The sequence below is a fragment of the Procambarus clarkii genome, chromosome 65 (genome assembly GCF_040958095.1).
Source record: "Procambarus clarkii isolate CNS0578487 chromosome 65, FALCON_Pclarkii_2.0, whole genome shotgun sequence".
Classification (NCBI taxonomy): Eukaryota; Metazoa; Arthropoda; class Malacostraca; order Decapoda; family Cambaridae; genus Procambarus; species Procambarus clarkii.
The window spans coordinates 16,556,722-16,583,102 of NC_091214.1; the positions used below are offsets into that span (position 1 = coordinate 16,556,722).

At 40.7% G+C, this 26,381-nt stretch overlaps 1 long non-coding RNA gene across 1 annotated transcript in view; it reads right to left on the reverse strand.

Annotated features, from left to right (window-relative positions):
- Window positions 1-15,511: 15,511 nt before the first annotated feature.
- The window catches only part of LOC138354935 (uncharacterized), a 125,034-nt gene continuing 114,164 nt past the window's right edge, over window positions 15,512-26,381 (reverse strand). Inside the window, exon 3 of the long non-coding RNA XR_011223733.1 lies at window positions 15,512-15,589. This is a non-coding gene — a long non-coding RNA (uncharacterized lncRNA). The remainder of the gene's footprint in view (window positions 15,590-26,381) is intronic.

The window sequence follows — 26,381 nt, forward strand, 5'->3', positions numbered from 1 at the left end:
CCTGATCCAAAGCTTTCATCACATAACTCTGAAAACCCGTGTGTTTTCGACACAGCTCATTTCGTACATCAGAGAGTTCGTCACTAGATTATAAAAATATACCTAAACTAACCCAACTCATCCAGCAAAAACCATCCTAACCCAGCCTAAACTAACCCAACCCATCCTAAACCAACCTAAACTAACCCAAGCTAAACTCACCCAACCCATCCTAACCCAGCCTAAACTAACCCAACCCATCCTAAACCAACCTAAACTAACTCAAGCTAACCTCATCCAACCCATCCTAACTCATCCCATCCTTCAAGTAAGATAATCGACCCTTACATCATTTACAGTTACAATATAACAAGCCATGTATGACAGGCTGCTGAACGATAGATACCATACCTCCTCCGACCATCCGCCATGTATGACAGGCTGCTGAACGATAGATACCATACCTCCTCCGACCATCCGCCATGTATGACAGGCTGCTGAACGATAGATACCATACCTCCTCCGACCATCCGCCATGTATGACAGGCTGCTGAACGATAGATACCATACCTCCTCCGACCGTCCGCCTGTATGACAGGCTGGTGGACGATAGATACCATACCACCTCCGTCCCTCCCTCTGTCAACTACCAACAAAATTACTATAATGATACCTGGCAACGTTACACGCTCGAGTTGCATATTCGTATTTTCATCTTGATATCTTCACGGCATCTGGCAATTAATTTTTGCTAACAAGGTGGGTGGTAATAACGATAATTATATCTTGAAAATGTTATAAATAACAATTATAATATCATCTAGCAAGGAATTATTTAATCATTGTGCTACATTTTTGAAGTCTTAAGTCACTTTCGTTCTTAAAAGTCTTAAAAGTCTTAAAAGTCACTTTTGTTCTTAACCTCTGTCTTTTCCTGTATTTTTTTTTCAGTTATGCGCATTTGTCTGTCTCTCCACATTTGTTTCTTTGCATGTTTCACATCCTTAAATACGCCTTACTAATGCATTAATCCTTAAATACGCCTTACTAATGCATTAATCCTTAAATACGCCTTACTAATGCATTAATCCTTAAATACGCCTTACTAATGCATTAATCCTTAAATACGCCTTACTAATGCATTAATCCTTAAATACGCCTTACTAATGCATTAATCCTTAAATACGCCTTACTAATGCATTAATCCTTAAATACGCCTTACTAATGCATTAATCCTTAAATACGCCTTACTAATGAATTAAATCTTAAATACGCCTTACTAATGAATTAATCCTTAAATACGCCTTACTAATGCATTAATCCTTAAATACGCCTTACTAATGCATTAATCCTTAAATACGCATTACTAATGCATTAATCCTTAAATACGCCTTACTAATGAATTAAATCATAAATACGCCTTACTAATGAATTAAATCATAAATACGCCTTACTAATGAATTAATCCTTAAATACGCCTTACTAATGCATTAATCCTTAAATACGCCTTACTAATGCATTAATCCTTAAATACGCCTTACTAATGCATTAATCCTTAAATACGCCTTACTAATGCATTAATCCTTAAATACGCCTTACTAATGCATTAATCTACGCCTTACTAATGCATTAATCCTTAAATACGCCTTACTAATGCATTAATCTACGCCTTACTAATGAATTAATCTTTTGATTAATTCACACAGCCCTGATTATATTACCGTACATTCATAACAAAGGCTAAGCAATAAGCGTCCATTGTTCACCTCGAATAGTTATCAAAAGTTAAGGCTTAATCTTAGTTCAAAATATTATAAAGGGCCATAATTCACACATCTGAGATAAGGACTGCTCCTGAACAAATAGCCTGGATGTGTCACAACGGAAAGATTGATGATATTCGGGCGGGATATAAGAATTTTCCACCAACATTGTATAACCTTTTGTTGAAATGTCTGATTGTCTATTACAAATTGTCTGTGTACTTAATCATAAAAGTATTTGTGTACATATCTCGAAATATATTACACGTGTAAATGAAGAAATGGATTTATTTATCACTTAGAATGTCCAGTAATATGTTGATTGTGAAGTGTCATTATATATATATATATATATATATATATATATATATATATATATATATATATATATATATATATATATATATATATATATATATATATATATATATATATATATATATTTTCCTGAATTAATTTTCCTGAATTAATATATTTTCTCTAATTTGTTTCTTATGAAATGATAAAGCTACCCATTTCATTATGTATGAGGTCAATTTTTTTTTTTATTGGAGTTAAAATTAACGTAGATATATGACCGAATCTAACCAACCCTACCTAACCTAACCTATCTTCATAGGTTAGGTTAGGCAGCCGAAAAAGTTAGGTTAGGTAGTCGAAAAACAATTAATTCATGAAAACTTGGCTTATTAGGCAAATCGGGCCTTGCATAGTAGGCTGAGCAGTGCGTTCTGGCTACTAGGTACGACATATATATTATATATATATATATATATATATATATATATATATATATATATATATATATATATATATATATATATATATAAAACACGATGTACTGAACGGGGTGAGAATAGCTTGAGCTACCTCATCCCTTTGTGTGTATTTATACCTCAATTAACTTACATGAATTTGAATTGAATTGAATTTGAATTCACACATCGTGCGAATCCAGAATTCCAACACACACAAGATCTGTGGCTGATCCATATTTATTTTTGGGTTCGGTGATTAGCGTACAGCCTATCATCCACGAGAGGATGAGTTAGGCCATCAAGAATAGTCCACTACGGGCTCACCATAGCCCGTGCTACTTGGAACTTTTGGTTCCAGGTAGCGAATCTTAAACATCAAGAATATTTATGTTCTTGAAAAAAGCCCAAGACTACCTTACCTTGAGGTTACCTTGAGGTGCTTCCGGGGCTTAGCGTCCCCGCGGCCCGGTCGTCGACAAGGCCTCCTAAATCTACTAAAGTAGTAAGTAAACGTAGACTACTACTTACGTAGATTACTACTAAAGTAGTAAACTTTAGTCTACTAAAGTAGACTCCTGGTGTATCGAAACTGAGAAATGTTGTACAAGGTTTAATCCCTCATCATTTGCTTCACTGCAACTCCCTTCCTCGAAAATAGCCATCAAACAAGAGGCGCAACAAATAACCTGCCAGCAGATGTTTCCTTCACACGAACACAACAACGTTGACGTTTGCAGGCGATGAGTCACAATAACGTGGCTGAAGTATGATGACCAGACCACACACTAGAAATTGAAGAGACGACGACGTTTCGGTCCGTCCTGGACCATTCTCAAGTAGATTGTGTGTAGTAGATTCACAAGATTCATTCTCAAGTAGATTCACAATCTACTTGAGAATGGTCCAGGACGGACCGAAACGTCGTCGTCTCTTCAATTTCTAGTGTGTGGTCTGGTCATCAACGTTGACGCTCTTATCATCCAAAACACGCAAAACAATATTATTTGTTCAGGCAACGGTTACAGAGACCAAAACCGTCATTTCAGCAATTCAAACATCTTATAAATGATTGCCTAATAACAAAGAAAATCTTTGGAGCAGGACGGCAATCGTATAATAACTAACAAAACTGTAGTAAGAAAAATAATAAAGTACTAATAGTGGTAACGAATGCAAGATCCGTATTCTTATAGATAATTCTCTGGGGCCAGATTCACGAAGCAGTTACGCAAGCACTTACGAACGTGTACATCTTTCCTCAGTCTTTGACGGCTTTGGTTACATTTATTAAACAGTTTACAAGCATGAAAACTTCCCAATCAACTGTTGTTATTGTTATAAACAGCCTCCTGGTGCTTCGGCGCTTCTTAACTGTTTAATAATTGTAAACAAAGCCGCCAAAGATTGATAAAAGATTTACAGGTTCGTAAGTGCTTGCGTAACTGCTTTGTGAATCTGGCCCCTGGCCTACAGTGAATTATTCTGTATGCCGAGTGGTATGACCACTCTGTTCATCAATGGAGCTTGGGAGATAAACGTTCAGCATCCATCACTTGTTGAATCAAACAAGATTTTGTTACCGCCCTCACACACAAAACAATACCTAACGAACAATTTTTAATTATCATTTGAATTCAGCACTTCAAAATACACGCTAAACAGCTCCGTTCATTTCAGAAGCAGACAGGTTTTAAAAAAACAGTTGACCAATGTAACTGGACAAATTTTTTTTAGCTTAGATACAAGCGACGTAAATAAAATACAAATAATAATAATAATAATAATAATAATAATAATAATAATAATAAGGGGGTGGTAGGAGAAAAGCACACAGAAACTGTATTGGAGGGGTCCTAAACATTCCCTCTAATGCGTTATGCGTGGTTTCCTCCGAGGCTAATGGGTCCCCTTCTTCCAGCCAGAGGTGGTACTCCCTTTTCGTTTATTCTAAAAAAAAAAAAAAAAAAAAAAAAAAAAAAAAAAAAAAAAAAAAAAAAAAAAAAGTAATAAAAATAAATTTTCAGGATAGTGAGAATGTCTAACTGAAGCTATCAGCAAGAGAGGAGTAACTCTTTACACTCTTATCTTAATCTTCCTCTTAAAGTTTTACGTTATGATTTCAAGCAAAAAGTCTCCAACACACTTCACATTTGTGGTTTATTTATTTTTAATTGTTTATCCGTGGTTGTAACTGATTACTCGAGGTTATAACCAATTTGCCGGTGGTTGTAACTGATTACCGGTGGTTGTAACTGATTACCGATGATTGTAACTGATTACCGGTCGTTGTAACTAATTACCGATGATTGTAACTGATTACCGGTGGATGTAACTGATTACCGGTGGTTGTAAGTGATTCTCCGGGAGAGAGGGCGTTGTAAACAGACTCTAACACCAATAATGATAAAACATTCCTGTTTACAGTAAACAATACATAAGGCGACAATAAATGGCACTCAGTTAATCTAAGAGCAATGAGGCGGCCTGATGCCCTCACCTGGAATCGAACCTGTACCAGCACAGCAACAATCGCTGGCGCTATAACGCCACCTACATCCATATCCATAATGCAAAGTTTGAACAAAATAATAATTCGAACGACAAAATAATAATTCGAACGACAAAATAATAATTCGAACGACAAAATAATAATTCAAACGACAAAATAATAATTCGAACGACAAAATAATAATTCGAACGACAAAATAATAATTCGAACGACAAAATAATAATTCAAACGACAAAATAATAATTCAAACGACAAAATAATAATTCAAACGACAAAATAATAATTCAAACGACAAAATAATAATTCGAACGACAAAATAATAATTCAAACGACAAAATAATAATTCGAACGACAAAATAATAATTCGAACGACAAAATAATAATTCAAACGACAAAATAATAATTCGAACGACAAAATAATAATTCGAACGACAAAATAATAATTCAAACGACAAAATAATAATTCGAACGACAAAATAATAATTCAAACGACAAAATAATAATTCGAACGACAAAATAATAATTCGAACGACAAAATAAATTATAATACAACAGCTACAAAGAGGTCAGCAGGCGGGGCCTAGAGCTAAACCTGGCTTCCCCATAATCACTGATAGGTAAGCACTGATACACCGGTAGATCAGGGCTCTGTACACCAGTAGATTGATGGTTGAGAGGCGGGACCAAAGAGCCGAAGCTCAACCAGGTGAGTACTGATAGGTACGTACCACCTACCCTGGAAACACAAACCGTAACTGTCTCTATTTTCCGCTTGTTACAACTTGTAATAATGTTGTTACATCTTGACTTAACGTGTTTATGACGTATTAGAACGTTGTTACAACTTGCTATATTGGTTGTTATAACTGGTTAGGTGTTAAAACTTGTTCGAACGTTGTACCAACGTCGTAGTTTCGGTGTGTGTTTGGCGGGTAAGCGCTGTAGTGTTGACAAACATAATTACAATCCACAAATAATAATTTCGTAGTCATAAATGAACAATAAATTAAGTTTTATCGGCACATTCTTATCTTTACAGCTGCTGTTAACGTCAGAAACTTATCACATGGAAATTGGGACCATTACCAGTGTTGAGCGACCCCAGGCAATACTAGTCCTGACCCCCCTGTTGTTTATTACTGTTTTAGATTCAGCTACCCAGAACAAAAGTTCCAAAGTAGCACGGGCTATGGTGAGCCCGTAGTGGACTTACCTGGCACAGGAGCGGGGCAAGTAGCACGGGCTATGGTGAGCCCGTAGTGGACTTACCTGGCACAGGAGCGGGGCAAGTAGCACGGGCTATGGTGAGCCCGTAGTGGACTTACCTGGCACAGGAGCGGGTCAGTAACTCCACCCCTGGCCACCACCAGCGTCATATATATCCCTGAGTAGTCTCAATGGACCAATCTATTGGTTGCAACTCCACGGTACCATAGTTGCCAAACGCCTTTTGCGAACTAAAATATAAACCACGGAGGAAAATTGAAACAGGAATTTCCTTAAGTACTTTCGTATATTAATACATCTTCAGTAGGAGAATTGACTCCTTCTGAAGATGTATAAATATACGAGAGTACTTAAGGAAAGTCCTGTTTCAATTTTCCTCCGTGGTCTGACACTTATATATTATATACGTATAACCACTAAGCAATCATGGGTTCGAATCTTGGTCGGGTCATTTGGAGTTCTTAGTAATCTATGACTTGTACGTTTATGTCAAATTTGTGTTAGGTAAATAATGTGAAGAGTGAATAGCGAGAAAATTTCATATGAAAAGAGTGAATATTATTATTATGCATGTCTGCGTTTTGAAGAGAATTACAACAACAGTCCGGATTTCAAATCAACATTATTATATCAAGATTAAAATTCCCGGAGCCAAAGGCTTATTCCCTAAAATATATTATAAAGTGTACTGAGTATTCAGCATTATATTGTTCACTTATGTGAATACCAGCATTATTCGCACTCTAATAAGACTTAATTGAATTCCTCCCATTAGGCAAAATTGTAATTAAATCTTTATTTAATTGTAATTAATTAATTTAATTGTAATTAATAAAAATTGTAATTAAATCTTGTCAACAAAGATGTTAATAATAATAATTCTCAAGGTCGACCTACTGTCCTTCCTCAAGATGCAACTCCACATCAGTTGACCAGACCACACACTAGAAGGTGAAGGGACGACGACGTTTCGGGCCGTCCTGGACCATTCTCAAGTCGATTGTGAGAATGGTCCAGGACGGACCGAAACGTCGTCGTCGTCCCTTCACCTTCTAGTGTGTGGTTTGGTCAACATACTTTAGCCACGTTATTGTGACTCATCGCCTCCACATCAGTTGCCCAACTCTCGGATTACCGGGGTACCAATTTAGTGCCAGGTGGACAGAAGCACTAGATGAAATGAAACATGTGCAATCATTTCTGTCTCGCTCGGGGAATCGAGCCCTGGATCTGCGATTGAGAGTCGAGAACGCAACCAACTGTGCTATGAGACCCTTTAATTGTACGAACAGAACAATCTCCACACTAGTGTTACCGGGGGACGGGGAAAAAACAATTATATGGAAACCATTTTGGCAACAGTAACTGAAACAGTTAAAATGTATTGTCAATGAATAGCAATACAAAAATTACATTTACTAAATTTCAAGTAGAGCCACATTGGTACAGATAACGTTGGAGAATATATATGGCAGAGTAACAGTAAAAGAACTAACACGTCACGTGAAAAGGAAAAAATACAGCAATAAAAATACCATTAATGCTAAAAACTAGTAACAAAAAACTCAAAAGATAATAATAAAAAAATACCACAAAATCTAGTTACAAAACAGTAAAAAAAATCTATCACAGAAAGTAGTTAAAAAAAAATGATTAAAAAAAATTTAAAAATTAGCCCAAAGATGAAAAAAAGATGAAAACTGGCGGCCAAAACTGGGCCATTAAGGACTCCGCCTCCACCCACTCAGGCCCGGGCATATTCAACCTTATTTAACACACAAAGCGCATGTAAATCTCACTCATATGGCATTACGGTGGGTGAGTCTCGTGGTAAATTATACAAGGGCGCTCTGAGCGTATTCGTCGACACGTGCACCAATTTTAGTAATTCAATTTTGTGGCGGCAGATGAACGTGAGATACAGTTGTTGTACTTTGGTGAAGTGTGCAGCCGTGTACAGTGTGTGTGGCGCCTTGGTGGTGTACAGTGTGTGTGTGGCCTGGTGGTGTACAGTGTGTGTGGGGCCTGGTGGTGTACAGTGTGTGTGTGGCCTGGTGGTGTACAGTGTGGCCTGGTAGTCTGGTAGTGCGCCGGATGGTCTGATGGCATTTATTCAACAAAACTAATTTTATATATATATATATATATATATATATATAGCGTATGCAACATTCTACCAGCTACGCACTCACAATACGCAACATTCTACCAGCTACGCACTCACAATACGCAACAGTCTACCAGCTATGCACTCACCATACACAACATTCTACCAGTTACGCGCACAATACCCAGCATTCTACCAGTTACACATACACCATACGCAACAATCTACCAGCTACGCACTCACAATACGCAACAATCTACCAGCTACGCACTCACAATACGCAACAATCTACCAGCTACGCACTCACAATACGCAACAATCTACCAGCTACGCAACAATCTACCAGCTACGCGCACACAATACGCAACAATCTACCAGCTACGCGCACACAATACGCAACAGTCTACCAGCTACGTACTCACAATACGCAACAGTCTACCAGCTACGCGCACACAATACGCAACAGTCTACCAGCTACGCGCACACAATACGCAACAGTCTACCAGCTACGCGCACACAATACGCAACAGTCTACCAGCTACGTACTCACAATACGCAACAGTCTACCAGCTACGTACTCACAATACGCAACAGTCTACCAGCTACGTACTCACAATACGCAACAGTCTACCAGCTACGTACTCACAATACGCAACAGTCTACCAGCTACGTACTCACAATACGCAACAGTCTACCAGCTACGCATCACAGCGTTTTGATGTACACAGACGAAACCCCACACACTAGTTGCGTTATTTGTTTCAACCCCGTTACTGTGACCTATTCTCTCTCTGCCAACGTAATGTGTGAACAATTGAACATTTCGCAGAGATATGAGATAAGTCTCTGGCCATTATAAACCACAGGGGACCCTGTGACTCAGCGGACAGAACACTGGACGCGTGATCCTGTGGTCCCGGGTTCGATCCCGGGCGCCGGCGAGAAACAATGGGCAGAGTTTCCCCCCTGATGCCCCTGTTACCTAGCAGTAAATAGGTACCTGGGAGTTAGTCAGCTGTCACGGGTTGCTTCCTGGGGGTGGAGGCCTGGTCGAGGACCGGGCCGCGGGGACACTTAAGCCCCGAAATCATCTCAAGATAACCTCAAGATAAAACGCAGAGGGAACATAAGACAATTGAGATAAATGTGGAAATAAAATGCGGGTGTAGACAATTCAATTTCTTTCTTTATTATGCACCCCATACCCATCCCGTGGGCGGTGATGTAAAGGGTGTGGACACAGATGATTTTGCCTAGTAATTTTAGGATTAAAAGGCATTAAAGTGGAATATTTTCAATTATTTATAAATTAAAAGTAATTAATTCAATAATTAACTATTTTATTCATTAAATTTTATGGTGGGTCGAGCTCCCGTTCTCTTTGTATGTGCATCAGGACACATGTGGTTGGTATCTTTATACATGTATGGTCATACAAGGTCACTGGGTGTACGTGTATGGTCATACAAGGTCACTGGGTGTTCGTGTATGGTCATACAAGGTCACTTGGTGCACATGTATGGTCATACAAGGTCACTTGGTGCACATGTATGGTCATACAAGGTCACTTGGTGTACGTGTATGATCATACAAGGTCACTGGGTGTACGTGTATGGTCATACAAGGTCACTGGGTGTTCGTGTATGGTCATACAAGGTCACTTGGTGCACATGTATGGTCATACAAGGTCACTTGGTGCACATGTATGGTCATACAAGGTCACTTGGTGTACGTGTATGATCATACAAGGTCACTGGGTGTTCGTGTATGGTCATACAAGATCACTAGGTGGTCGTGTATGGTCATACAAGGTCACTGGGTGGTGGTGTATGGTCATACAAGGTCACTGGGTGTACGTGTATGGTCATACAAGGTCACTGGGTGGTCGTGTATGGTCATACAAGGTCACTGGGTGTACACGTATGGTCATACAAGGTCACTGGGTGTACACGTATGGTCATACAAGGTCACTGGGTGTACGTGTATGGTCATACAAGGTCACTGGGTGTACGTGTATGGTCATACAAGGTCACTGGGTGTACGTGTATGGTCATACAAGGTCACTGGGTGTACGTGTATGGTCATACAAGGTCACTGGGTGGTCGTGTATGGTCATACAAGGTCACTGGGTGGTCGTGTATGGTCATACAAGGTCACTGGGTGGTCGTGTATGGTCATACAAGGTCACTGGGTGTACACGTATGGTCATACAAGGTCACTGGGTGTACGTGTATGGTCATACAAGGTCACTGGGTGGTCGTGTATGGTCATACAAGGTCACTGGGTGGTCGTGTATGGTCATACAAGGTCACTGGGTGTACGTGTATGGTCATACAAGGTCACTGGGTGGTCGTGTATGGTCATACAAGGTCACTGGGTGGTCGTGTATGGTCATACAAGGTCACTGGGTGGTCGTGTATGGTCATACAAGGTCACTGGGTGTACGTGTATGGTCATACAAGGTCACTGGGTGGTCGTGTATGGTCATACAAGGTCACTGGGTGGTCGTGTATGGTCATACAAGGTCACTGGGTGGTCGTGTATGGTCATACAAGGTCACTGGGTGGTCGTGTATGGTCATACAAGGTCACTGGGTGGTCGTGTATGGTCATACAAGGTCACTGGGTGGTCGTGTATGGTCATACAAGGTTACTGGGTGGTCGTGTATGGTCATACAAGGTCACTGGGTGGTCGTGTATGGTCATACAACGTCACTTTGTTTACACTTTGTTGAATTGTCAAGCCAACCTAAGAAGCCTAGACACACATGGCTAGAAAAGCGGGGTCCAGGAGCTAGAGCTTGATCCTGATCACACACACCCTGTATATTGTGTTGCTGCCACAGAAATGTGGTACCAATTTCCAAAAAAGGAGATAGGGAAGAGGCACTTGACTACAGATCAGTATCACTAACAAGTATCCCCTATACAATACTTCAAAGAATAATCAGGTTAAGACTGGTTGCACTAGTGAACATATAGTATGTAAACAAACACCAACATGGGTTCAGGGAAGGGAAATCATGCCTAACAATTCTTCTGGAATTGTATAATAAAGTAATAAGAATAAGGCAGGACGGAGAAGGATATCTTGAGGTTATCTTGAGATGATTTCAGGGCTTTTTGTGTCCCCACGGCCCGGTCCTCGACCAGACCTCCACCCCCAGGAAGCAGCCCATGACAGATGACTAACTCCCAGGTACCTATTTTACTGCTAGATAACAGAGGCATAGGGTGAAAGAAACTCTGCCCATTGTTTCTCGCCGGCGCCTGGGATCGAACCCAGGACCACAGGATCACAAGTCCAGCGTGCTGTCCGCTCGGCCGACTGGCTCCCCCCCCCCCAGAGTACCAACTGGTACTCGTATAAAGATTATCTTAAAAAAAAATTCATCTAGAAATTCAAAATATACCTCTGTACCTCGTCCCCACGCCAATATAGCCACGTGTGAGGTGGGAAGTAAACTAAACTCCTCCACCGGAGCCAGATTGACAAGCAAACACCCATCCCTTAGTGGAGTTGGTGAGCCGTGTTGGCGGGCGTACGACAGGCGGCGACAGTGTACAGATGGTACGACACCTCGGCGGACTGGTACGACACGCGGCATCTTCCATTTGTTATTGTTGAGGCTCACTGCCGTCTCTCTGGCTCGCTGGGTATGGATTCACACGGGAGGAAAAGCCAAACAAAAATAGGATAGTAAAGAATGGTGGAAAAAGACAGAAAAAACAAAACGGAGGCGAAAAATATGAAGCATAGAGGAAAAGTTAGAGGGAACAATAAAAATGAGATCAAATAGCAATAACCAAAATAGTATTAAATATATAAATTATATAAATTTATATATAAATATATAAATATAAAGATAAATATAATTCCAATATTGATATTTTCCTACTGGTCAAGAAGCCTCTTATTTCCTAACTGGGTGAGAATAGCTTGAGCTACCTCATCCCTTTGTGTGTATTTTACCTCAATAAACTTATTTCAATTTCAATTTCAGTTTCTTATTTCCTTACGTCGTTCCATACAAAATGAAAACATTAAATTTCAACTTTTCACCCCCGTACTCTACGAGCGGTCACGTGGAATCGACCCGGCAGCCACAAGCTGCAGGTAACCTTTACGGTGACCTCTGACCAACCTCGCCCAAAAATATATTCCTTTCCAACCATGCAACACATGCCCACGTTAACCTAAAGAGCCACAAACAACCACTCTAAACATTCCAACTAGACTGTAATAAACTTAAATCGACATATTTGTGGCTTTTAGAAATAATATGAGACAATAGAATGTTGGAAGGAAAGGAAAAAATGTTGGAATTTGAATATTTGAAGGAAAAAATGTTGGAATTTAAACATTTGAAGGAAAAAATGTTGGAATTTAAACATTTGAAGGAAAAAAATGTTGCTTTCAGTACTTGGGGGAAACAAATAACACTACACATGTTAAAACAAATACTAACACTACACTTCAAACTTTAGAAACATTTAAATAATTAAGTATCGAGTACTTTACCTTTAGAGATAAGAGAAACATCGGCTCTCGAAGCATGATCTACTCTCAGCCTATGGTAATAATGTCTTAAACAATTATCTTAAACAAAATGTCAATGTCAAATTGCTCATTTAGGTTGTTAAGACAGCAAATTAAAGCGTCTGTTCCTTTAATCATTACCTAAATTGTCTGTTATGATCAATAATGTTCTGTAATCAATTCAATTGATATTTTACCGTCAATATTACTCCTTGCCTGATTATGTACACGATTATATACTACTAATAATTATCTATCAATAAATTTTTTTTAATGATCTATAACTACAATATATATTTATTAATTTCCAATAATAATTATATATGGTCCTTAGCTATAACTTTAGAATCTGAATTTTAGCTACTGCTTATATACACTAGATGGAATGCACGCCGGGAACCACCTCGACCCCAAAAGGTGTAGCCAAGTAAGTGTCGAGAGCACCCCCCCCCCCCCACTCCCCCCAGAAAGCAAATCTATCACCAGAACGTGTGTTTTCAATATCCTGAAATTCAGGACTATTTCCTTGATTATGTGGTGAACCTCGAACACGTTCGGAATTTTCGTTTCATTTTCCTAGTCGATACTTTATATATATATATATATATATATATATATATATATATATATATATATATATATATATATATATATATATACATATATATATATATATATATATATATATATATATATAAGATAATCTTTGTTTGTATATATATATATATATATATATATATATATATATATATATATATATATATATATATATATATATGCATGCGGAAAATCCACAGAGAAATATGAAAGGAGGTGAACGTTTCGGCTTTGTTAAAGCCTTTGTCAACACCAGACTGACTAAGGAGAAGGGAGAAGGGGAGGATATATAGGCCGACACCTGACCAACCCATCCCTAGGGTTGGTCAGGTGTAATTAACCAAAAAAGGTATAGCTTAGCTTAGAATGGTCAAAGAGGATTAAGCGGTCAGAGAATAAGGATGAAAGATTAAAGAAAAGCCTCATGAACACACAATATATGAATATACAATTATAATGAGACATTGTAAGCCTCTCTATCAAAGTTGTTTCTTAAACTGTTGTGCAATATTATAACTTAAAAATGGATCAAGTTTGTACATTCCAGTACTAACATTAAGAAGATTTGGACACTGACTGATTAGAGCAGACTCAATCAAATTCCGTTCCACGAAATCCCCACAATTGGTAATGCTTTTTGCCCCATTCCAGTTAATACGTGGACGAGCACGAGAACGTGATTTCGTGGAACGGAATTTGATTGAGTCTGCTCTAATCAGTCAGTGTCCAAATCTTCTTAATGTTAGTACTGGAATGTACAAACTTGATCCATTTTTAAGTTATAATATTGCACAACAGTTTAAGAAACAACTTTGATAGAGAGGCTTACAATGTCTCATTATAATTGTATATTCATATATTGTGTGTTCATGAGGCTTTTCTTTAATCTTTCATCCTTATTCTCTGACCGCTTAATCCTCTTTGACCATTCTAAGCTAAGCTATACCTTTTTTGGTTAATTACACCTGACCAACCCTAGGGATGGGGTGGTCAGGTGTCGGCCTATATATCCTCCCCTTCTCCCTTCTCCTTAGTCAGTCTGGTGTTGACAAAGGCTTTAACAAAGCCGAAACGTTCACCTCCTTTCATATTTCTCTGTGGATTTTCCGCATAAAATGATCAGTGTTTTGTGATCGTCAATTGCATATATATATATATATATATATATATATATATATATATATATATATATATATATATATATATATATATATATATATATATAAGATAATCTTTGTTCGTATATATATATATATATATATATATATATATATATATATATATATATATATATATATATATATATATGTCGTACCTAGTAGCCAGAACGCACTTCTCAGCCTACTATGCAAGGCCCAATTTGCCTAATAAGCCAAGTTTTCATGAATTAATGTTTTTTCGACGACCTAACCTACCTAACCTAACCTAACCTACCTTTTTCGGTTACCTAACCCAACCTAACCTATAAAGATAGGTTAGGTTAGGTTAGGTAGGGTTGGTTAGGTTCGGTCATATATCTACGTTAATTTTAACCACAATAAAATAAAATTGACCTCATACATAATGAAATGGGTAGCTTTATCATTTCATAAGAAAAAAATTAGAGAAAATATATTAATTCAGGAAAACTTGGCTTATTAGGCAAATCGGGCCTTGCATAGTAGGCTGAGAAGTGCGTTCTGGCTACTAGGTACGACATATATATATATATATATATATATATATATATATATATATATATATATATATATATATATATATATATATATATATATATATATATATATACGAACAAACTTGAATGGTCCCAGGCATATATGCAACTGAAAACTTCACACCCCAGAAGTGACTCGAACCCAGATAGCCAGGAGCACTATGCAACTAGTGTACATGGTACCTTAACCACTCGACCAACCGTGACCGTACAAAAGACGATGGTAGCCGAGGCTATTTTCCCCACCGTCCCGACGGCACTTGGTTGTAATCTTGGGCACACAGTTATTTCATGAGGAAAATTGACTCGTTTCATTACCTGGTATGAGGCGATGTGCGCAGAAAGTTTGGTGTTCTGCTTACTCGTGTCACGAGGTGAACACACACGAAGATCCACCTACAAAAAGAAAAGGAAAGAAAAGCGTTAATATCAACCCCACAATTATGTTCTCAAATACAAACTAATATTAAATGTTAAGGTTTAGTCTATAACAAAAGAGCAAGATGGCAAGATGCCGTAGATGAACATAAGGGAAAAGATTAGGAGGACAGATGAAGAGAGAATTATGAAGAAGAGAAGGATTAATTTATTTTCACCTCCGGGCGTCTTACACGAAAAAAACGAGTGAAAGGAAAACTAATTAATAGGAAGAGAGGTGTAAATAGAGCAGCAGCAGCAGAGAGATGGATGCGTGAGGTAGCAGCAGCAGCAGGATAAAAGGAAGCAGCAGTATTATAGAGTGAGAACAGTTACAGCCCCGCTCCTGTGCCAGGTAAGTCCACTCAACCCGTTCTCGCAAATTTAATAAGTCAATATTGACTTATTAGTTGCGTGCATAGGTGACATACTAAACATATTAGTTTCCCTTGAAAAGCTTCATAGAAAACACCGACCTTACCTAACCTACTTAGTATGTTAAAATAAGCATCTTATAGCTTCGTAATTACAATTGTTACTTAACCTATTATAGGTATAGGTTAGGTAATAATTGTAATTACGAAGCAATAAGATGCTTATCTTAACATATTAAGTAGGTTAGGTAAGGTCGGTGTTTTCTATGAAGCTTTTCAAGGGAAACTATTATGTTAAGTATGTCACCTATGCACATATTTAATAAGTCAATATTGACTTATTAAATTTGCGAGAACGGGTTGGTCCACTACGGACTCACCATAGCCCGTGCTACTTGGAAATTTGTTCCCAGTAGCTGAATCTTAAACAACAACAATATTAGAGTGAGAAATACATAACCATTAAGAATTTGGGTTAGATATGTTGCAGGACGAAGGGAAGGAAAATTAAGCATATAAGCATCAAGTGAAAAAAAGGTGTAGCAAGAGCAGCATAAGGATGAAAATAAAGTGAGGGACAGTAGTACTAATTTTTTTTTTTTTTTTTTTTTTTTTTTTTTTTTTTTTTGAGATATATACAAGAGTTGTAACATTCTTGTACAGCCACTAGTACGCGTAGCGTTTCGGGCAAGTCCTTAATCCTATGGTCCCTGGAATACGATCCCCTGCCGCGAAGAATCGTTTTTTCATCCAAGTACACATTTTACTGTTGCGTTAAACAGAGGCTACAGTTAAGGAATTGCGCCCAGTAAATCCTCCCCGGCCAGGATACGAACCCATGACATAGCGCTCGCGGAACGCCAGGCGAGTGTCTTACCACTACACCACGGAGACTGCTGCTAATAATATTTGTAGCAAGGAGCCATACAGGTTGTAGCAAACACTAATAATATAGCAGTAGTAGTGTAACAGTAACGACATTAGAAGCATTATCAACAGGAGTAGCAGTAGAAAAAAATAACTTAAGTTGTAGTATAAACATCAGCAGTATTAGCAGTTGTGAAAATCATTTTGAGGCAATGGAGTGACTTGAACCCGCGTTCAGGTGATTCTCAGACACCTGCCTTAACCGATTTGACTATGATGGTATAAACGTCGACCATCCTCCTGAAACTCTACTGAATTCACTGGGATGTTCTGGAGGCCCCGAAATAGCTCGGAGGCTCCTGAACTATTGAGATTAGCAGTAGTACTAGCATGAGCATCCTTGGGAAGGACAGTTACGTGGTCAGAATATATAACACTTGCAGACGATGAGTCACAATAACGTGGCTGAAGATATGATGACCAGACCACACGTCAGATGATGATCCACGACGTTTCGGTCCGTCCTGGACCATTATCATGGCATACAACTTGATAATGGTCGAGGACAGACCGAAACGTTTCACGTTTCTTCATCTTCTGGTGTGTGGCTTGGTCATAATATAACACGTCATCGGGTGTAAACCGGCTATCTTCTCTATATAAAAAAGTAAACTATAATGCCTGAACAAGTTGCAAGTTCTACCTGGATCACTTTCCGTATTATTGAAAACCAAAAAACTTCCTCCTTACTCTCTGCTTCCTCTGAACCAGGAGGAATCACACTTTTTAAGCTCAGCCATTTGAATGCTTTACCGTTTAAAACTATTCCCAATTTTCTATCAGCAAGACGGTCCTGGATCCAGGATAATGCATTTTCCAATACCAAAAATGTGTTTAAAAAATGACGTTGTGCTATATTGAAAACTTTTTAAAAATTTATGCAGGTCTATAGTACATTGGAGAGCATTTTCGAGCTGGAGGCGTAGCAGAAGAATGAAATCAGGTACAGACGGTTAATAATAGAAGGAAGAGGAATAATTGTGCATAAGAATTACAACGGGTAGGGGGGGGGGGTTGATGGTTCGATAGAGAAGTAGTAAGAGGAAAATGTAGAAGAACTGGAGAAAGAAGGATGTAATAGGAGTGGGAAAGGATGAGTAATGGCAGCATCAGCAGCATCAATAAGAAACAAGAGAAGGAATCGGAACATGAAGATGTAATATGAAGATTTCTTAACAATGAAAGAATATTCTGTAAATAATGAACCAACCATTTCACTCCACCTGAGCGTGTCTTTCTCCCAGCACATTAAGAAATCCATTAATGAACATCACACCAGCTACCGGGGACACGTGAACGCGCACGAGCGGCGCTTCTCCCTTGTGTGTATCATTACCGCTCGGGCTTGTGAAAGCTGCTTTAATGAACGCCTCCCTGATAAGTGTCTGGAGACGTGAATACCTCTGAGAACGCCGTCTCGCAGACACACACATTGAAGGAGAGAAACACACCGATGCGTCCCGTACATCATGTTATTATTGCTATTGAGACTACTTTTTGCTCGGCGTATTGGGTTAAAATGTAGCATGGGGGAGACATAATCCTCGATGTCCTGATACCCTTAAAATGAAATTATGGAATTGGGAGCCGGCGGGAGCGAACAGAACACTGGACTTGTGATCCTGTGGTCCCGGGTTCGGTCCAGGGTTCGATTCCGGGCGCCGGCGAGAAACAATGGGCAGAGTTTCTTTCACCCTGATGCTCCTGTTACCTAGCAGTAGTAAATAGGTACCTGGAGTTAATCAGCTGAGACGGGCTGCTTCCTGGGGGGTGGATGCCTGGTCGAGGACCGGGCCGCGGGGACACTAAGCCCCGAACATCTCAAGATAATCTCAAGATAATGGTAATGACCCTCTGTCCTGTGTGACAGTGAATACCAGCATTATCCTCACTCACTTTAATAAGACTTAATTTAAACTCTCAGATTAGGCAAAATTGTTATTAAATTGTGTCAATAAAGATGTTAATAATAATAATTGCCCCTGATATCCTTAAAAAACACACGAGTAACGCCACTTCATAAAGGAGGCGATACGGCTGACATTAACAAATTACAGACCGATATCAAATCTACCTATATTATCAAAAATATTTGAAAAAATTATTTACAAACATCTCTACTCCTACTTTGTAAAATTCAACATATTAAGCCCCCTGTCAATTTGACTTCCGCTCATAAAGGGTACCAACAATGCAATTATTAGTCTGCTTGGTGTACTCAGCCCTTGACAAAAATGAGTTCCCAATTGGGCTCTTCATTGATCTGAGAAAGGCCTTTGATACTGTTAACCATAACTACTCTTACTTAAACTTCACCATTATGGAATCCGAGGTCTTGCTCCGGACTATTTTCGATCCTATCTTAGTGACAGACACCAATATGTAGCCATCAATGATATAACCTCGCATACTCTACCATTAACCGTAGGAGTGCCGCAGGGCAGCATCCTAGGACCTCTCTTATTTCTTATATACATCAATGATTTGACAAATGTCTCTAACATTCTTAAACCTAAACTATTTGCTGACGATACTACCTTCATCTACTCAGACCTCAACCCACACACACTAAATAATGTTGTGAATAATGAATTAAAAAAGGTCCACGTATAGATGTCAACCAACAAACTCACACTAAACATAGAAAAGACCTACTAGATTTTATTTGGAAGCAAATCATCAAATTAAATTAAACTTCAGATAGATAATGTTCAGCAATAAAAATGATAAGTTCCTTGGAGACTCAACTTCAGCACCCACATGCAACACCCAGCCAAAAAAGTCTCAAAAACTGTTGGTATACTTTCTAAAATCAGATATTAGGTTCCCCACTCTGCTCTCCTCTCATTATACTACTCGCTAATCTATCCTTATCTTAAATACGGTATGGGGGGTTCAACTACTGCAAACTTCAAGCCCATCATCACCCAGCAAAAAATCTGCTATCAGAACAATAACAAACTGTTTTCAGACACCACACAGCCCCTCTGTTTAAATCCCTAAACATGCTAAACATACACTCGCTCCAAACATTCTCTTGTGCTATTTACATGTACAAAATCTTGTTCTAAATACAAATCCTGATCTGAAACTTTTCCTTGACAGATGTAATAGAACCATCAATCACCACACCAGTAATAAATATCTCTGATATCCCCAGGCTAATTAAATTGGTGCACACACACACTGCAAATAAAGGGACCTAGTCTATGGAACTCACTCCCTAACGAATTTAAAAAGTTGTCCAACCTACACCTTATTCAAAAGTAAAACCAAACAGTACCTAATCTGATCCTCACAGTGTCTAACCTAGTGCTTCAAACTCGCACTGTATCTTGTGCTACTCACTCCTCCAATATATGTGCCTAAGACATGCAACCTCACCATTGTAATCACTACTATCAACTTACATCATAGTTGTTATGCAAAACGCAAATTTTGCTACAATGTTCCTATTAATAATCTTCAAATTACACTACAATAAATGTACCTATTAATAATCAAATTTTACTTCACAGTATATCCTATTAATATTCATAAAATTTTGCTACAATGTTATTGTTATTAATATTCTTCAAATTTTGCTATAAATTACCTACTTATAATTATGTGTTAGATTAAGGACCTGCCCGAAAGGCTATGCGTGTTAGTGGCCTTGCAAGACTGTAAAAAAAATCAATGTTATGTACCTTCATAAACCCCAATGTACCTTCTTGTATATATAAATAAATAACAAATAAAAAATGATGCAAAACGCACCACCTTTTATATAACAAACATGTGCGTGTCATAAGCAGTCTTAGGTCTTTTTATAACATCACTTCTTATTTCGTTTATTGAAAATGTATTAGTTTAATCAACGTCATCTCGAATGCGGAGTATAGAGGAAAAAATATGTTGACCAGACCACACACTAGAAGGTGAAGGGACGACGACGTTTCGGTCCGTCCTGGACCATTCTCAAGTCGATCATTCTCACAATCGACTTGAGAATGGTCCAGCACGGACCGAAACGTCGTCGTCCCTTCACCTCCTAGTGTGTGGTCTGGTCAACATACTTTAGCCACGTTACTTTACATCATACCTTATACAACATATATACAACTTTATATATACATATATATATATATATATATATATATATATATATATATACATATATATATATATATATATATATATATATATATATATATATATATATATATATATATATATATATATACATATATATATATATATATATATATATATATATATATATATATATATATATATACATATATATATATATACATATATACATACATACATACATACATACATACATACATACATACATATGTAGAACATTATACAACATACTTTAGCCACGTTATTGTGACTCATCGCCTGCATAGAGGAAAAAATATGTAATATACATTATTCCGCCCGTTATATGAGTTAGTTTTTAATTTCCGGCTAGCATAAACACCAATATAAACCCGTTTTATACATATATTCTTGTTCGAGAATATAGGAACAATCTCAACAATGACAGCGAGGCTGATTGAGGGAGAACTGTTATCTTTTTACATTGTTTAATGCCAAGAAATTTCTCTTATCGTCTATTCCCATTATACAAATGAAATAAATACAAATATACTGCAGCGACAGACAAGCTTTTGTCAGAGTATAATCTAGGCCAGAAAATCTATGCCGAGGACACAAACTGGCCAAAATATCGTAATATTTACCAGTAAATCACCATTACTGTTACCATTATGTTACCATTAACATAATAGAAGGAGAATCCCTTGATTTTTTCAAGCGTAGGTTAGACATATGAATGAGATTGGGTTGTTATAAATAGGTGCTGACTCGTATGGACCAAAGGACCTTCTGCAGTTACCTTTATTCTTATGTTCTAAGTCCGAAGTGAAAGTTATTTGTACTTACATTTTACTTTTGACTACACGCTATACCACGTTACTATTGTTGTTATAGATTCAGCTACTCGGAACAAGTTGCAAGTAGCACGGGCTATGGTGAGCCCGTAGTGGACTTACCTGGCACAGGAGCGGGGCAAGTAGCACGGGCTATGGTGAGCCCGTAGTGGACTTACCTGGCACAGGAGCGGGGCAAGTAGCACGGGCTATGGTGAGCCCGTAACTTACCTGGCACAGGAGCGGGGCAAGTAGCACGGGCTATGGTGAGCCCGTAGTGGACTTACCTGGCACAGGAGCGGGGCAAGTAGCACGGGCTATGGTGAGCCCGTAGTGGACTTACCTGGCACAGGAGCGGGGCAAGTAGCACGGGCTATGGTGAGCCCGTAGTGGACTTACCTGGCACAGGAGCGGGGCAAGTAGCACGGGCTATGGTGAGCCCGTAGTGGACTTACCTGGCACAGGAGCGGGGCAAGTAGCACGGGCTATGGTGAGCCCGTAGTGGACTTACCTGGCACAGGAGCGGGGCAAGTAGCACGGGCTATGGTGAGCCCGTAGTGGACTTACCTGGCACAGGAGCGGGGCAAGTAGCACGGGCTATGGTGAGCCCGTAGTGGACTTACCTGGCACAGGAGCGGGGCAAGTAGCACGGGCTATGGTGAGCCCGTAGTGGACTTACCTGGCACAGGAGCGGGGCAAGCAGCACGGGCTATGGTGAGCCCGTAGTGGACTTACCTGGCACAGGAGCGGGGCAAGTAGCACGGGCTATGGTGAGCCCGTAGTGGACTTACCTGGCACAGGAGCGGGGCAAGCAGCACGGGCTATGGTGAGCCCGTAGTGGACTTACCTGGCACAGGAGCGGGGCAAGTAGCACGGGCTATGGTGAGCCCGTAGTGGACTTACCTGGCACAGGAGCGGGGCAAGTAGCACGGGCTATGGTGAGCCCGTAGTGGACTTACCTGGCACAGGAGCGGGGCAAGTAGCACGGGCTATGGTGAGCCCGTAGTGGACTTACCTGGCACAGGAGCGGGGCAAGTAGCACGGGTTATGGTGAGCCCGTAGTGGACTTACCTGGCACAGGAGCGGGGCCAGTAGCACGGGCTATGGTGAGCCCGTAGTGGACTTACCTGGCACAGGAGCGGGGCAAGTAGCACGGGCTATGGTGAGCCCGTAGTGGACTTACCTGGCACAGGAGCGGGGCAAGTAGCACGGGTTATGGTGAGCCCGTAGTGGACTTACCTGGCACAGGAGCGGGGCAAGTAGCACGGGCTATGGTGAGCCCGTAGTGGACTTACCTGGCACAGGAGCGGGGCCAGTAGCACGGGCTATGGTGAGCCCGTAGTGGACTTACCTGGCACAGGAGCGGGGCAAGTAGCACGGGCTATGGTGAGCCCGTAGTGGACTTACCTGGCACAGGAGCGGGGCAAGTAGCACGGGCTATGGTGAGCCCGTAGTGGACTTACCTGGCACAGGAGCGGGGCAAGTAGCACGGGCTATGGTGAGCCCGTAGTGGACTTACCTGGCACAGGAGCGGGGCAAGTAGCACGGGCTATGGTGAGCCCGTAGTGGACTTACCTGGCACAGGAGCGGGGCAAGTAGCACGGGCTATGGTGAGCCCGTAGTGGACTTACCTGGCACAGGAGCGGGGCAAGTAGCACGGGCTATGGTGAGCCCGTAGTGGACTTACCTGGCACAGGAACGGGGCAAGTAGCACGGGCTATGGTGAGCCCGTAGTGGACTTACCTGGCACAGGAGCGGGGCAAGTAGCACGAGCTATGGTGAGCCCGTAGTGGACTTACCTGGCACAGGAGCGGGGCAAGTAGCACGGGCTATGGTGAGCCCGTAGTGGACTTACCTGGCACAGGAGCGGGGCAAGTAGCACGGGCTATGGTGAGCCCGTAGTGGACTTACCTGGCACAGGAGCGGGGCAAGTAGCACGGGTTATGGTGAGCCCGTAGTGGACTTACCTGGCACAGGAGCGGGGCCAGTAGCACGGGCTATGGTGAGCCCGTAGTGGACTTACCTGGCACAGGAGCGGGGCAAGTAGCACGGGCTATGGTGAGCCCGTAGTGGACTTACCTGGCACAGGAGCGGGGCAAGTAGCACGGGTTATGGTGAGCCCGTAGTGGACTTACCTGGCACAGGAGCGGGGCAAGTAGCACGGGCTATGGTGAGCCCGTAGTGGACTTACCTGGCACAGGAGCGGGGCCAGTAGCACGGGCTATGGTGAGCCCGTAGTGGACTTACCTGGCACAGGAGCGGGGCAAGTAGCACGGGCTATGGTGAGCCCGTAGTGGACTTACCTGGCACAGGAGCGGGGCAAGTAGCACGGGCTATGGTGAGCCCGTAGTGGACTTACCTGGCACAGGAGCGGGGCAAGTAGCACGGGCTATGGTGAGCCCGTAGTGGACTTACCTGGCACAGGAGCGGGGCAAGTAGCACGGGCTATGGTGAGCCCGTAGTGGACTTACCTGGCACAGGAGCGGGGCAAGTAGCACGGGCTATGGTGAGCCCGTAGTGGACTTACCTGGCACAGGAGCGGGGCGTCACTATTGTTTTCCAGTCTTTTCCTCTTCTCCTTAAAACACGAAATAAAATATTGGGGATAAAAAGTCTATTTCTGCCTTTATTCTCTGGCATGTGTACTCACCTAGATGTGGTAACCTACTATACATGTACTCACCTAGATGTGGTAACCTACTATACATGTGCTCACCTAGATGTGGTAACCTACTATACATGTGCTCACCTAGATGTGGTAACCTACTATACATGTGCTCACCTAGATGTGGTAACCTACTATACATGTGCTCACCTAGATGTGGTAACCTACTATACATATGCTCACCTAGATGTGGTAACCTACTATACATATGCTCACCTAGATGTGGTAACCTACTATACATGTGCTCACCTAGATGTGGTAACCTACTATACATGTGCTCACCTAGATGTGGTAACCTACTATACATATGCTCACCTAGATACACCTGTAGGTTGGAACCTCAGCTCCTAAGTCCCACCTTTCAAACAATTAGTTATATTAGCTTAGCGATTTCTTTTGGGAATTACTAACTTTTAGAACAATTAATATTATAATGCAATGACTGCTCTCTCATTTGCATATTAAATTTACATATTTAATTGTGCACCGAGTTTGCTTCAACAACTTCAAGGTAAGAATTTGCAATTCTTTCACTGAAGTTCTTTTTGAAATTTCTGACTTATCTGTATCTATAGCTTCCATCTATACCCACTTATTCTCCGGTTCCACATTTTGAACATTGTTCATTTGTCAACGTTCGTATTGTACACCAACACTGGTCACGCAAATGTTGCATATGCAAATGTATGTGAGTATGCACTCATTTAGTTGTGCTTGCAGGGGTTGAGCTTCGGCTGTTTGGTCCCGCCTCTCAACTGTCAATCAACTGGTGTACAGATTCCTGTCTCTTTTGAGTGTAAATGTCCAGGAAATTCCCTAGTGTGTATTCATCTAGTTGTATTCACCTAGTAGTGCTTGAGGGGATTGAGCTCTGCTCTTTCGGCCCGCCTCTCAACTGTTACTAACTACTATTTCCCCCCCCCCGCCCCCAGGAAGCAGCCCGTAACAGCTGTCTAACTCCCAGGTATCTATTTACTGCTAGGTAACAGGGGCATCAGGGTGAAAGAAACTCTGCCTATTTTTGTTTCTCGCCGGCGCCGGGAATCGAACCCCGGTCCACAGGATTTCGTGTCCAGCGAACTATCCACTAGCCACCAGCGCTCCGTGTGTGGTTGTGCGCGTGCGCGCAAGCTAGACAAATATTAACAAAAGTTCCTGTAACGAAGAAGGCTTAAGTGGGCGAACCCTGGATAACACACATGTGGTAGTGGAAGACCCGGCAGCGGCGGGTCAGAAACAACTCCATAATGCACTTGAAATGGCAAAGAACTCCCCGCGGGCCAGAGAACAGGAACGTCACCTCTGGGGGGAAACTTTTACCACTGATGTATAATATAGAACGAATCCCAAGGAGCCACAGGTGCTTCTCCCGGGCACAACCTGTGGAGCATTTGTTACCGATGTGCAGGTGGGGAGTATGACTTGTGGCTGCTGCTTCTCCCAGCTGGGACCTAGCCAGCTCTTGCCAACAGCTGCTAAGAATATATACAACGGAATTATTTTTATTTTGCGGGTCAAGGGAAGCTTTTGTTCGACAGTCGTATGGTCCAAATTGTCCATTCAGAATGTGGAAAGGATAAGGATAAATTATTAAGAAATAACTCGTGTCAACCTGATTTTCATGCAATCATTATGAATTAATCATTTTCCTCCATAACAGGAGGTCAACGCTCCTCCATAACAGGAGGTCAACGGTCCTCCATAACAGGAGGTCAACGCTCCTCCATAACAGGAGGTCAACGGTCCTCCATAACAGGAGAGCAAATCTAATGGGAGCTTGACGTGCTGGATGACGAGCCTTCATAATATATGCATATCTTGTTGACAACGATGGATACACACAGCCCAACACGCTAACTCAGAGACAATCACGGGCATAC